We start from the raw sequence: 13,936 nt of genomic DNA, 5'->3' as shown, positions 1-13,936 counted from the left end.
GGTTCTGTGGTGTAATGGTTAGCACTTTGGACTTTGAATCCAACGATCCGAGTTCAAATCTCGGCAGAACCTACAACCGCCTTTAACGCAAATCACGCTTTCAAGTCAAGATAATTGCAGGTCTTGTGAAAGTGAGGCACATTTAAGATGATTTGTTGAAGATTTAGGGCAGTAAAGATAATTCGAACGTTTTTTGGTAGTGTTCGGTGTCCCGTAAATTCATTCAAAATATGTTCTTTCTGATTTTTTTTGGAAATATAAAACCAATGGAACGAAATAGCAACTCTTAAAACATGCAACATTTTTTCATTCAAACAGGGATGATGAAGATCCAAAAGCGGATATGCGTTGACCGGGAATCGAACGAAACTCTACTGCTTAGAAGGCAACAATGCTAACCATTACACCATCAACGCAAGATATGATAATATTCGACACATCATTGTACTTTTTGTTACAAATCAAAGGGTAGTAAATAATTGCACAGAATGAAGAAAATCATTGAAAGAAAAAAATTCCACGCTAGTTTGAATCGAGAAATTCATTGTGAACAGTCTTATATTCATCGTTATAATCCAGGTGTAATGGTTAGCACTTTGGACCTTGAATCCAACGATCCGAGCTCAAATCTCGGCAGGACCAACTTTAACTCTAATCACTCTTTACGGAAAAAATTGCAAGCATTGCACGTCTCGTTGAATCGAGGCGCTTTTTAAGATGATTTGTCGAAGATTTAGGGCAGTGAAGATAATTCGTACGTTTTTTTGTAGTGTTCGGTGTCCCGTAAATTCACTCAAAATATGTTGTTCCTGATTTTTTTTTGGAAATATAAAACCAAATGAATGGAATGAAATAGCAACTGTTTTGTTAACAAAGGGAAAAGTTAATTTCTATTGTCGGCCTAAAAACATGCAATATTTTCCTTCAAACAGAAATGATGAAGATTGAAGACCCAAAAGCAAATATGCGTTGACCGGGAATCGAACCCAGATCTACTGCTTGGAAGGCAGCAATGCTAACCATTACACCATGAACGCAAGATATGACAATATTCGACACATCATTGTACTTTTTCTTACGAATAAAAGGGTAGCAAATAGGTGGAGAAAATGAAGAAAATCATATAGAAGTAAAAAAATTGCACGCTAGTTTGAATGGAGAAATTCATCGTGAACAGTTTTATTTGCATTGTTTAATCATGATGAAAAAAATGCGTTTAAAAGCCAATCTCAATCTGGTTCTGTGTGTAATGGTTATGTATTTCGACACATCATTGTACTTTTGTTACAAATCAAAGGGTAGTAAATAATTGCACAAAATAAAGAAAATCATTGAAAGAAAAAAATTCCACGCTAGTTTGAATCGAGAAATTCATTGTGAACAGTCTTTTATTCATCGTTATAATCTAGGTGTAATGGTTAGCACTTTGGTTCTTAAATCCAACGATCCGAGTTCAAATCTCGGCAGGACCAGCTTTAACTCTAATCACTCTTTACGGAAAAAATTGCAAGCATTGCACGTCTCGTTGAATCGAGGCGCTTTTTAAGATGATTAGTCGAAGATTTAGGGCAGTGAAGATAATTCGTACGTTTTTTTAGTAGTGTTCTGAGTCCCTTAACCCCCGTTTACACTACACTCAGTTTATTGGCACGGCACGGCTAAAATGGGTACCCGTACCCATTTCATCTGTACTCGGCCTTTGTTTTGGTAGCCTGAACACTGATAAAATTGGGTACGGGTGCCCATTTTAGCCGTGCCGTGCTGATAAATTCATTGTAGTGTAAACGGGGCTTTATATTCACATGTGTTCTTTCTGATTTTTTTTGGAAATATAAAACCAATGGAATGAAATAGCAACTCTTTTGTTAACAAAAGGAAAAGTTAATCGTGTAGAGTTTAAATTTTCATTGTAAACAAAAAGGGCGACGCGTTATTACAGAATTGTATTGGAGTTAGGAATAAAATTTTGTTTAACGTAAACCTTTAAAGGAAGCTTAAAATGTCGGACCGAAAATTGCTAGATTATGGTAACAACTTTCATGAACGGAAAATTTGTCATATAACGATATAGAAATTTTATTCGGTATCACGACTTTTAACTATGAACCAGTGGTGAAATAAAATAATTATATAGCGCAGTACGTAAATACCTCAAAAGCTCTGCAAATAAATGCCATTCTCTAACCATTTTGATTGGTGAATACTAAGTGTCGCATCCCCCTTAGCTTGCCAGTACAATGTGTCTCAATCGATAAATCTTCCCAAATCTGTACGATTTTTACGTAGCTAGTTTGGTATTTTGAACTAACTTTAGTGCGAAATTAGTATATTCCAGCTGTGAAATTTGACCCCCCGAGCAAAAGCGCACTGGAATGGCGAACAGAACGAACTAGATATCGGCCTTTCTTGTTCGAATATGCATCCATTTTGCTTGTTTTTAGTACAAGCTTTGTGGCCAAGCCTTGGTCTCTAAGCAAAATTAATATATTCATAAACATTGCCGTCTATGGCTGGAATGTTACATAATTATATTGAAACCGGCGAAACTTTGAAATTAATTTCGCGCAATATTTATAACAACAAACGCAATAATTTTTAGCGTCTATAGCAGTTAGGTTAATGTTTTTAAAGCATATAGAAACAAGTTCTTAAATGTCTGACGCAACTATTTCTTTGGCGAATGTTAAACTGCTCATAAATGGAAATGTGCCGTCGAATATGTTGTTCTACGTCGCCAAACAAGCCATATTAGGTGATCATGTAATATACTGTATGGCTATTCACAATAGCGTTTTGCAGTCTGATATGTGAACAGTCTGAACCTGGTGTATAAATACACTCATTGTATATTGATACTGCAAAGTGTAAATTAATATACCCCTTGCAGTAAAAGTATACACCTTTCAGTGTAAATACAGAGGCAAGAGCATATACACCAAAATTGGTGTAAATATACACGGCCGTTGAGTGTATATTTACCTTTAAGAAGGATTATATTTGCACCTCTTTGTGTGTTTGTAGGGAGGCAGGAATTTACACCTTTTTTGGTGTTGGTACAACACTTGGAGATTTAGAGTGTATAGACACGCACACGGATCTGCGAATTTTTAAGCAAGGGATGAATATAAGGAAGCGAATGGAAACGAAACCCGATTTCAATTTCTTAAGACAGGAAATTAATTATTGAGAAAGAGCTTAACTATGTCTCGCATTGCGAAGAATCCTACGAAATGCGAGACTTATTTAATTAAGCTCTTTTCAATAAATTTTAATTAAATCCAATCAGCAAAATTAATCATAGAATTGAGGACGCCATAGCGCACGCAAATTAAAACTTTGTCGATAATTTCTTCTCAATATGCATGTGTATTAACTATAATTACTAAATTATATTTTAGGTGAATAAGAAAATTTCTTAGGGTCCAGCAAATTAGTTATTAGTAGTTTTGCAACTGATTAAATACAGTAATTTCATTTTAATACTGTTAGCTTCGGGAGAATTTACCAAAAGTATCCGCCTTCACTAATGTCAAAGTCATAATGATAAACAGCTTTCAAATTTCGAAACATTCAAACAACGTCTCGCATTGCGTAGGATTTTGTATATATCACGGTAGGCTTTCTTTTCAAAAGTACCGTGGTATTACATATATCGTGCATGTCTAGCTGTTAAGTAATATATCTTAAGTATTTTTTCCACTAGGGGGGATTTTGGGCACGGAGCGGAAGTTTAATTTTTTTTCTCACGTTAGCCTTGGATGAAATTAAAGGTCAACACAGACCGGACGCGAAGACGAAACGCGACACGAATTTTCAGTTTTCAGAATCATATAAATTGAATTCTGGGATCAAAACTTGGAATCTATGGAGGCTAGAGCAGTCAAAATGTTTTTTTTAATGTAATCTAGAAGAAAATTTTGATAAGTTCAAATTTATTTGCCTTTGAAAGATATAAAACGTTGATAATTCGGGCCGCGTTGCCAATTCGCGTCCGGTCTGTATGGGCCTTAAATGTCGACACAGACCGGACGCGATGCGATGCCGCGACGCGATTTTTCAGTTTTTAGAAGCACATAAATTAATTTCTGGAAGAAAAATATCTTAGGCCTTTTTTCCACTAGAGGGAATTTTGGGCACGGAGCAGAAGTTTATTTCTTTTTTCTCACGTTAGCCTTGGATGAAATTAAAGGTCAACTCAGACCGGACGAGAAGACGAAACGCGACACGAATTTTCAGTTTTCAGAATCATATAAATTAAATTCTGGGATCAAAATTTGGGATCTATGGACGCTACAGCAGTCAAAATGTATTTTTTTAATGTAATCTAGAAGAAAATTTTGATAAGTTTGAAAACTATAAAACGTTGATCATTCGGGCCGCGTTGCCAATTCGCGTCCTGTCTGTATGGGCCTTAAATGTCGACACAGAGCGGCGCGATGCGATGCCGCGACGGGATTTTTCAGTTTTTAGAAGCACATACTGAAATAATTTCTGGAAGAAAAATTTGGAATCTATGGACGCCAAAGCAGTCAAAAGGTATTATCGTTAAGTAATCTACAAGAATATCAGGAAAGTTTAAAAAATAATTTGCTTTTGGGAAATCAAAAACCGTTTGAAAAATCGCGCCGCGTTGCCAAATCGCGTCCGGTCTATGCGGGCCTTAAAGCGCGCAGACAATGAAAAATTTCGCTCGCGCGAAAATTCTGCATTGTGGAAAATAGGCTTTAAACAGAATGTATGCGTTCGGAAACCCATCTTAAGTTGTAATGGTTTACTAACCTTCAACGGATGGAAAATTGAATATAAGTGCCGGTTTTCTCAGTAGCGGTTAAAGCAATATATCTTAAGCCTTTTTTCCACTAGAGGGAATTTCGGGCACCGAGCGGAAGTTTAATTTTTTTTCTCACGTTAGCCTTGAATGAAATTAAAAGTCAACACAGACCGGACGCGATATTACACCTGTATGTCGATATTAATTATACATTAACAACCTATATATATTTCGAATTTCATGTAATTGTGAAGTAGAAAACACAGTTATATATACAGTTATAGGAACACGAGTGGGAGTTTGGGAAATAATCTGTGGGAAAACGAGCTCGTAGATCGAGTTTGTCAACGTTGCTTCTAGTTCTCTCAAACTCCCACAAGTGTTTCCGCATAACTAAATAGAGAAACAGGAAAACAGTTTTTCTATTTGTTTTATAATATAACTCAATAAAAAGATTTTGTAAAAATATTATAATTCGATTCAGTTACAAATTCTCATTACATCGCTTCGCATGTCAAGTTAGGCGGGAAAATTCCCGTGTTTCTATACGGTTATAGAAACACACTTCTCAACCAATCAGCACATGCTTACTATGAATGTTATATCATAATTAGCTATATACGCTATAATAATTATATACTCTGCATGACGATGTTCAATTTAGAAAGCTAAAATTGATTTCGAACTTCTGAAAGGGGATAAAAATTCATCCAACAATAAACCCAAAACTATCATTATCAGGGTCGTAACTAGAACGATAATTGGGGGGGGGGGGGATGTTAATTCATATATTCAGTTCTGCCCGACGGATTTCCATTGTGAGCTATTGCACTTAAAAAAGAAATCCGTCGGGCTGAACTGAATATATGAATAAACACCCCCCAACTATCGTTCTAATAATAACAAAGGAATTCCAAACCGGAAAAATGCTAATTCGGTAGAATAGTAAAAAGAGGACAACCTATAAAAACCCAAAACAATATCATTTCAATAATTCTACCAAAGGTATTTTGCCAGGAGTTTCGCAAGCTAACTCACGATCAGTCAATTCGTATTGATGTAAAGTTGCAAAGGTATAATTATATGGATGCGAGGTTCTATTATCATCTTTAAACGGCTAAAATACACAGCTGAATGACAGATTTATCTCTGTTTTGACTATCTCAGTATTTTTAGAATGAACGGGTATTATTTTTTACACAGCGCAAAATCTCTGACGATGATAAACTTCCTGTTAACAACTGGCGTCATATTTTGCTTTCAGTTCGTATTCTGTTCTGCTGGTGAGTATTATACAATGCAGTATTGTAGCCAGCCGAGCAATTTACATACCAACTAAATTCAAATAGCTGGACAATTTCGTTGGGCTGCATATGCCACGTACAACAATACGCTACTATAATATCTTTGCTGTTTTATAATAATTATTGTGATTACTATATCCAAAACGAATGTCCAGTTTAAAAGTTGGCTGTTGTTATCTAACTTCTCTAGGTTCAGTTTAAATGAGGTTAAATCATTAGCACTATGTTTTTCGCTTAACATTCGGCGTTAGTACTTGCAAGTCGCGATAATTTGAGCACTTTACCGCTCGCGATCGCTTATAGTTATACCTTACAATTAGACAGACAATGACCTTACGATATGAGTCTACAAACCTAAAATAAAAACTTATATTGGACACTGCTTACTGCATTCGTCGCACGATGATTTAGAGAGTCTTATATAATTAGGATTTGTGATGCATGTACGGCACCTAAATAACTTCGCTAATGAAACCAAAGGCAATTTTTCTTTTGTAACTTAATTGATACTGAGCAAGCTTAATTTCTGCATGGCTAATAAAATTTACTCGAGTTAAAGTTCATCCAAAGAAGTTGGCGTAGAATTATCAAAGTGCCTATCATCACTTGTGGGATCTTTACGGATTTGAATAGAGCTTGAAAAATTAGTTTATAAGTTGTAGAACCCTTTTTGATATAGTTAAATAGTTTCGGAAATATTTACATCTAAACATGACGATTTGCCTAAATTTCCGTCGTGCTCGGGAGCCTGGGACTCAGGAACCGAGTTCTTGTCAAACATAATATAATCAATTGCAATTTTACTTCGATCTTCCAATAACGTAAAATATTTGAGAAAAGCGCAAACTATATCGCCAGCGAAACTATTCCTGTTTACATTATAAAAGACGGCGTGTTTGCAAATCATTCCCGAGTCCCAGTCCCCCCACCGATGTAACTATTTATTATATCAAAAAAGGTTGTAGAACTTATAAACTAATTTTTTAAGCCCTATTCAAATCCATAAAAATCCCACAAGTGATATGGGCACTTTAAATGCAATAAATCAATTTTATATCGTGGAGTTGGTATAGCAAAAGCGGAACGACAGCTTTTGACATTAGGCGATACGAGTATCAGTTATTCCGCTGATTCATTGGACAAAATGTAATTTGTTATTAACCGTGTATTAGAAAATCTGAATAACTGGCTTACAACTAATAAGCTTAGTTTGAGCATAGTTAAATGCTTGCAAATAGATAATCTCTATACATGTTTAAAGTATTAAAAGGAAATATGTCTCCATATTTACAAACCTTGTTTTCTATTCGAAATTCTGAATATGATTTTAGAAATAATCAACTTTAGAAATAATCAACGTAGCTTATGCTCTAACGGGGCTTTGCTATGGAACAGCTTTCCTGAAGAAATGCGTAATTTAGCCCTCTTTCCTCGATTAAGGAAAGCTACAAATGATTATTTTACTAATTTACATAACGAATCTCCCACGGCAATTTTGTAAACCAGTTGTATTTTTTAACTGAAGATTCCTCCGTGTCTAAATAAACTGTTTGTATTGTATTGTATTGTATTAATAGTAATCGAAACGCATTAATTGTTTACTGCATGTTACGTGTGTGGGAAATCCGACCGAGGGAACGCAAGTAGTAATAAGTAATCTCCTAATTCGCAAAACAATTTTTGTATCCCGGCGCATGTGTTAGGTAGCTTTGACCTGTTTTGAATTTGCCGGTACTGTAGCTCTCTATACACTTAGATCAATTCTCTATTTGCTGCATGTATATATAAGCTTAATTTTTTGCCTGCTCCAAAATCATTATGCTATATAATAGCTATACGTTAACTTATAGTCTTTAGCTACAGTGCGGTATGAATCAAATTAGGGTAAACTCTGTTGTCTAGTTGTGTGTTTTCTCAGCTACGTTGAATTGTTTTGATGTTCAGTTTTGTGAACTATCAACTGCAAGAAAGCATAAATTTACAGCAAAAAAATCCAATATTTCCTATCATCTTGGAAAGCACTGAGCCGAAAACGGGTTAGATTTACCACGTGCATGCAACTTCGCTTTACTTGGATCTAATTGGAAAAAAAATAGAATAATGTTGTTTTTGAATATTTTTCTCCAGATGAAAAGCCAATTTTATCGCAAATTCCGTCTTACAAGTCGAGGTTCAGAGGTAAGTGTAATGAGGGATATTGTTGCATGGTTCCTGACGTCACGTAGCGTCGTTTTGGCCTATTCTCGCCAGTTTTTGCATACAAACGCATGCAGCCATGTTAGAAAATGCTTAAGAGGTTAACGTCTTATGTGTCTTTCAATGAGATAAAATTTATCAAATTCGTAGAGTAATTTTGTTTGATCGCCAAAAATATTTCCTTTGGCTCAGTTGCCGTGATGCAATAATTATAATGCAATATGACTTGAATATTAAATATTCAACAATATTTTAACGAATATTTGAAGTATTCGAAGTAAACGGTGTCGCAAACATCGATAAGTTGGTCATTCTTTATCTTACCCTCTACTCAAATTATCAATTTTTTATAAGTGAGTTTTTATAATCGAGCCGAATCTGTAAGATTATTTGTGTAGTTGATTGATGGAATAAAAGCAATCGAGGATTGTCTTCTGGCAAAATACTGATCTATATAATTACCTGAAAACTAAACTGCATGAGACCACCAACATGCATGGCCACTTACAGCATGGACTGCTGTATATGATGTATATATATATATATATACATTCATTCGCAAGATCCACTTAACATAGCTAATTCTAAGAATTTTTTATCACTGCATATGTCATCACAATAGTATAGTGGAGAGGGGCGTGAAAAAATGGTCCTAACTGGAAATTGGTGACTTATAATATTAGGGGGTCTGCAGGACCACTTGCAGAAAATTTTCTGTATTTTGCAGTCCTTATCACATTATTTCTAGCATTTTGGTGGGCAACTGCTTCTGTGCCAAATAAAAAGGAGCTATGCCCCTGCCTCCATCATATTATTGTGAATGGGTTAAATGCAAACTAAACTTATATCTGTGGTAAATTCTTCTTAGCTAAAACCACCTATGGAGCGTACCAACAATGTGCCAAGCTCGCGTCGGCTCCAAACATACACTCGCTCAATTTATTTTGACTGAATTAAAAAATATCGTATATCCCTATACAAGAAGTTAACCTAATCACTTGACATTATGCGGAACATTTGTATTCCCCAGGTGCCCCCCCCCCTTACTTACATCAGCACGCCCGGATTTGTTGCTATATATCAGCTGATATGTAGTTTCCAAAGCTCTCCCGAAGATGAGCTTGTCTAATCAATTATACGTTCTTCCAGGTACACAGACTAGTTATGGAAAACACTTCTTAGTCACATTTACATCTCGAAATGGGTATCGTGAATTCGACTACATATTCGTAGTTATTACAGCTCTTGAAGAAACAAACGTGACGATTTTTAGCGAACAGACAGGAACGCCAATGCATATAAAAAAATTCATTAAAGAAGGAGGAATTTTAAGGCAGAAACTGCCAAATTCGTGGCGATTGAGGGAACTAATAAGTTACCAGAGAGGTATCCAGTTTATCTCATCCGGAGATATTTCAGTTCTGTGCTTAAATATCGGCGACAGTCTCAAATTTGAAGGAAGTTTAGCGTTACCAACTCTATATAACGCTACGGGTTTTGCCTATTATGCAGCATCATATTTACCATTTTGCACTAATTGTACTTCAAATCTTGCTGTCATACCAGCAGTGCATAGCTTTCGTGTTATGATTACTACTGGGAAAAATATAACTTATCGCTCTAACGGTGAGATAATTGATAAATATAGAAGGCGTACCATATATATGTATCCTAGAAAACGTGATGTGTTATACGTCTCAAGTAAAAAGGATTTATCTGGAACACTCGTTGTTTCAAGGTCACCATTGACCGTGATATCAGGCGTTGATGATCGCAGATTGCGCGGATCATACAGTTTCCTAGAAACAACCCTTTTGCCGACTTATTTGTGGGGCTATGAATACATCTTGACAACAATAGGAACAACGAAAAAAACACGGAGACATTTTTCGTATTTTTGCATCACAAAATAATACTGTTGTCCAATGTTCATACTGGACAAAAGTGTTGTCATCTGGGTCATACGTGGAGTTGACCCTAAATAAAGATTTAGCTTCATATATTAAGTGCAATAAGCCATGTCAAGTTGTCCAGTATATCCGAAGCGAATCAATTTTTTGGAAAAATAGAATATGGTCAATGATGGCTCTTTCTGCAGTAAACCAGTTTCTTTCGTTATATCACGTTGCCCTCCCGTTTGATTCACAAATTTCCTACTCCATCACAATAGTTATAGAAAAGGAAAACGTCGATGGTTTACATGCGGATGGGCTGAAATTGAGTGATTTATATTGGAAAGGCATCAATGCATCGAAATATGTTTGGACAGTGATAAATCTGCCAGATCTAAGCAAGGTTGCAATATATCACACTTCTTCCTTGGTAAAGTTCGGTCTCATTGTATTTGGATGGAACTATAAATCTTCATTTGGTTACCCTGGTGGCTATGATTTAAACCCTCTATCACATGGTATGCAGTGGCGTATAGCCATCATCGATAAATAAAGTTGGGAGACATATTCATATATAATTATTAATTCATGTTAACAGACTGTAATGACAAACAATTTGAAAAGAAATTAATCATACGTACCATGAATATATGAACAATCCCCCCAATTATAGTGCTGGCTGCGCTTATGGTATTTCTAGACTCTTTCTTCTAAAGAATCGGAACAAAAAAATGTTATCAACTTTTGCATTGCCATTGAAATTCAAACGAACTTTTTAAGTTATTTTCCGATTTTAAGGCCATTCTCCAAAAAATTATGATTACGAAGATATTTTCAATAATTTTTTAGGCCCATCGCCAGGTAAGCCAAAAAATATTTCAGTGGCTGTTAATAGAAGCATTATGATCGTTAAATGGTTGCCAACGGAAGTTTTTGCTGGTCATGCTGATCACTACTTAGTATCTTTGAGAAAAAATGGAAACGATACTTTTCGGAAACCACAGGTTGCAACGAGTCTGTTTATCCACGATTTTGGAAGTAAGAATACATTTACCACCTTAATATCATTGAGAAGCTGAGCGAAACATATTTCCCCTCGTTATGTTCCTGCATTGGAATACTTTGAAGTAGAAATAGTATTTGAAAAAGTATTCCAGATAAACTTGGATATGCAATTGACCTAGAATGCCCCATTTAGGCCCTTGTGGAATATTGCAGAGATTATTTCTGAACTTTTTTCTTTCAATTTTTATGTAGTTTCATTATTTTCGTTTTTTTTTTTTTATTTAATCTCTACGGATGCGCAGCCTTGCTTTCGGCAATTTACGCTTATGTAGATCCTGGTTGATAGCCGTGATCGAATATTTCTTCCTTTTTCTTCAGGCCTGTTTATTTTTCAGATAAATCTGGAGTGTACACTATAAAAATCGAGGCTGTTGATATTGGCATTGTTGGTGAAGCTGCTTACTATTACAATGTAACAATACAGAGTGAAGTTACCGAGGAAACTATTACCCCTGAAGCTAAGAAGTCTCATTGCAATATGCCTGCTATTGCAGGAGGATCAGCCGGAACCGTCACATTCGTTGGTCTTGCAGTGATTATTTATCTTTTCTTGATGCGAAGAAGACATAAAGGAAGTCAAATTCAAGTAACCTCAGTAAGACCTCCCTCTGACCCTAAATTTTATTTATTCATGAGAGCTAGGTGTGTCAAATGAAAATACAGGTCTTTTTCACAAAGATCCTGTTAAGGATTATGTAATTTATCTATGGTAGGAATATCAGTCCCGCCAGGAAAGTGAACATACCACACAAGATGGGTTCGTTATTTTTGGGGAAATAAACAAATATAATGGTAATTTTTTGTGAACGCCTTTTTTAGGCATTGCCTATCGTATTTTTGATGTATTTTTTGCATATAATGCCAATATAATTCTATGATATAATTTAACGTTTTAGTACCGCTGCCAGGCGAAATTTCCTACATTACGATCTTAAAAGACTGGGAAATCTGCCCAGACCGTTTGCAGATTTTGGACGAGACACTTGGATCAGGACAATTTGGCATCGTAAAGCAAGGGTTATACACGTCTCTTCTGGAAGAAGGACAAAAAAAGGTTGCTGTCAAAATGTTAAAAGGTATATAATATGGGATTTTATTATCAAAAAGTCTTTAACTTTTCATGAATTTTTAATACAGCTATAATCTAAAATCCCTGTCTTGTTGGGCAGCAGCAGCCCACTGCGCAACGATTTGTACATGATACTCACAAATTTCACAACTGTATTTATTGCTCGTTATAATGAAATCTTAGACTCTTAGTTAAACACTTTTGTTAGAAACGCCACGGAACTTGATCTATCAGATCTGATAACTGAGTTAGAAACCTTGAAAAGAATTAACAAAGACCTACACCCAAATATTGTAAGATTGATCGGATGTTGTTTTTCGAAAGGTAATACGTGTAAATATTCTATTAAAGAGTATATTCGTATGTGCTTTTGGCTAAGAATTCGAACTAGGAAATTATAATTTGAAGTATAGCTTTTGAGTTTGTCTAAATTATTGTTAGATGACGGATAATGTTTCCTTGTTTCAGGGAAACTAATGGTTGTAACAGAGTACTGCTCTCCAGGTAATCTACAAACCTTTCTCAGAAAAAGTAAAGTCGGTGACAACTCCATTACACCTGACTTGCGAAATGTTCAAATAATATCGACTGTAAGTGGTCGTGAACTATTAAAAATGTGTATGGATGTAGCAAGTGGAATGGTGCATCTTTCCGATCTAAAGGTGAACATATTTGTTGAATACAATTTCAAAGTTAGACAGTTCGTTGCAAATATTTTACCCTCAAACGACTTATTCAGCATATCAAACATAATTATTTAGTTTCTACTGTATAAAAATAGGTATTATTGAAAAAAATAAAACGAGTGGGTATGTGTAATACACGTAGATCGCCTATATTAAGATGGGATGCACGGTAACTTCTCCCTGCAAATCCTGCAATCAATATGATTATAAAAAGAAAGGCAATTTATCAATCCACCTTAAAAGCCCTCATGCATTTCAGTTCGTTCATCGTGATTTGGCTGCAAGAAATATTCTCCTTAGCTGTGATGTGGCAAAAATTTCAGACTTCGGGCTGACAAGGGATATTGCTAATGTTGAGGAATACATACGAACAAACCAGGTATAATTATTTTTAAATAAATATTATTCAGAAACTAAAATCATACTACGGACGGGCTTCGTGCTGAAGGTTATTGAATAATGCAGTTCAGGAAACAAAATGCAAAATTGAACCAGCTTTATACCCTGCAATTGGCAACTGTTAACCAGCAATGATAGTGAAAAAAGTTTCGGATACTCTTAATAGAAAGAACTTTGCGCATGCGGCCAAGCAGGCTCTTGTATATCCTATACACATCAGTTCACTATTCCAAACTTTTACCGAAAATGTCTATATTGTCTGTCGTATATTTCCTGGTAATGACAAAAAAAATGTAGCTAGCTTCTCTGTAGCTATGTATACGTGCGAACGTCACTGGTAAATAAGCGACTTGAAGCTAGGTTTTAAAGTGAGCGTGGGTAATGGTGTTTAGGCTTGGACGTGAACGTATAATATATGATAGGAAAATAGTTTAACCGAAAGTTTTCGGGTAGGTAGCTTCCTTTCATGAAACTACAAATAAGTCTTTAAAATTAATTTGTTGCAATGATTCTTGTAGGATTTATTACCTATTAAATGGATGGCTTTGGAGTTT

At 35.5% G+C, this 13,936-nt stretch overlaps 2 non-coding genes across 2 annotated transcripts; one reads left to right on the top strand and one right to left on the bottom strand.

The window, feature by feature from the left end:
* Trnaq-uug lies at nt 1–72 on the top strand. The gene has a single exon. It is a non-coding gene; the product is annotated as a tRNA-Gln (tRNA).
* An 893-nt stretch (nt 73–965) lies between these two features.
* Nucleotides 966–1,037, bottom strand: Trnag-ucc. The gene has a single exon. It is a non-coding gene; the product is annotated as a tRNA-Gly (tRNA).
* Nucleotides 1,038–13,936: the final 12,899 nt, after the last annotated feature.

The sequence above is a fragment of the Dendronephthya gigantea genome, unplaced genomic scaffold, assembly GCF_004324835.1.
Source record: "Dendronephthya gigantea isolate DGI-Jeju-01 unplaced genomic scaffold, DenGig_1.0 000078F, whole genome shotgun sequence".
NCBI classification, from domain to species: domain Eukaryota; kingdom Metazoa; phylum Cnidaria; class Anthozoa; order Malacalcyonacea; family Nephtheidae; genus Dendronephthya; species Dendronephthya gigantea.
This window is presented reverse-complemented; position numbering and strand designations above follow the sequence as displayed.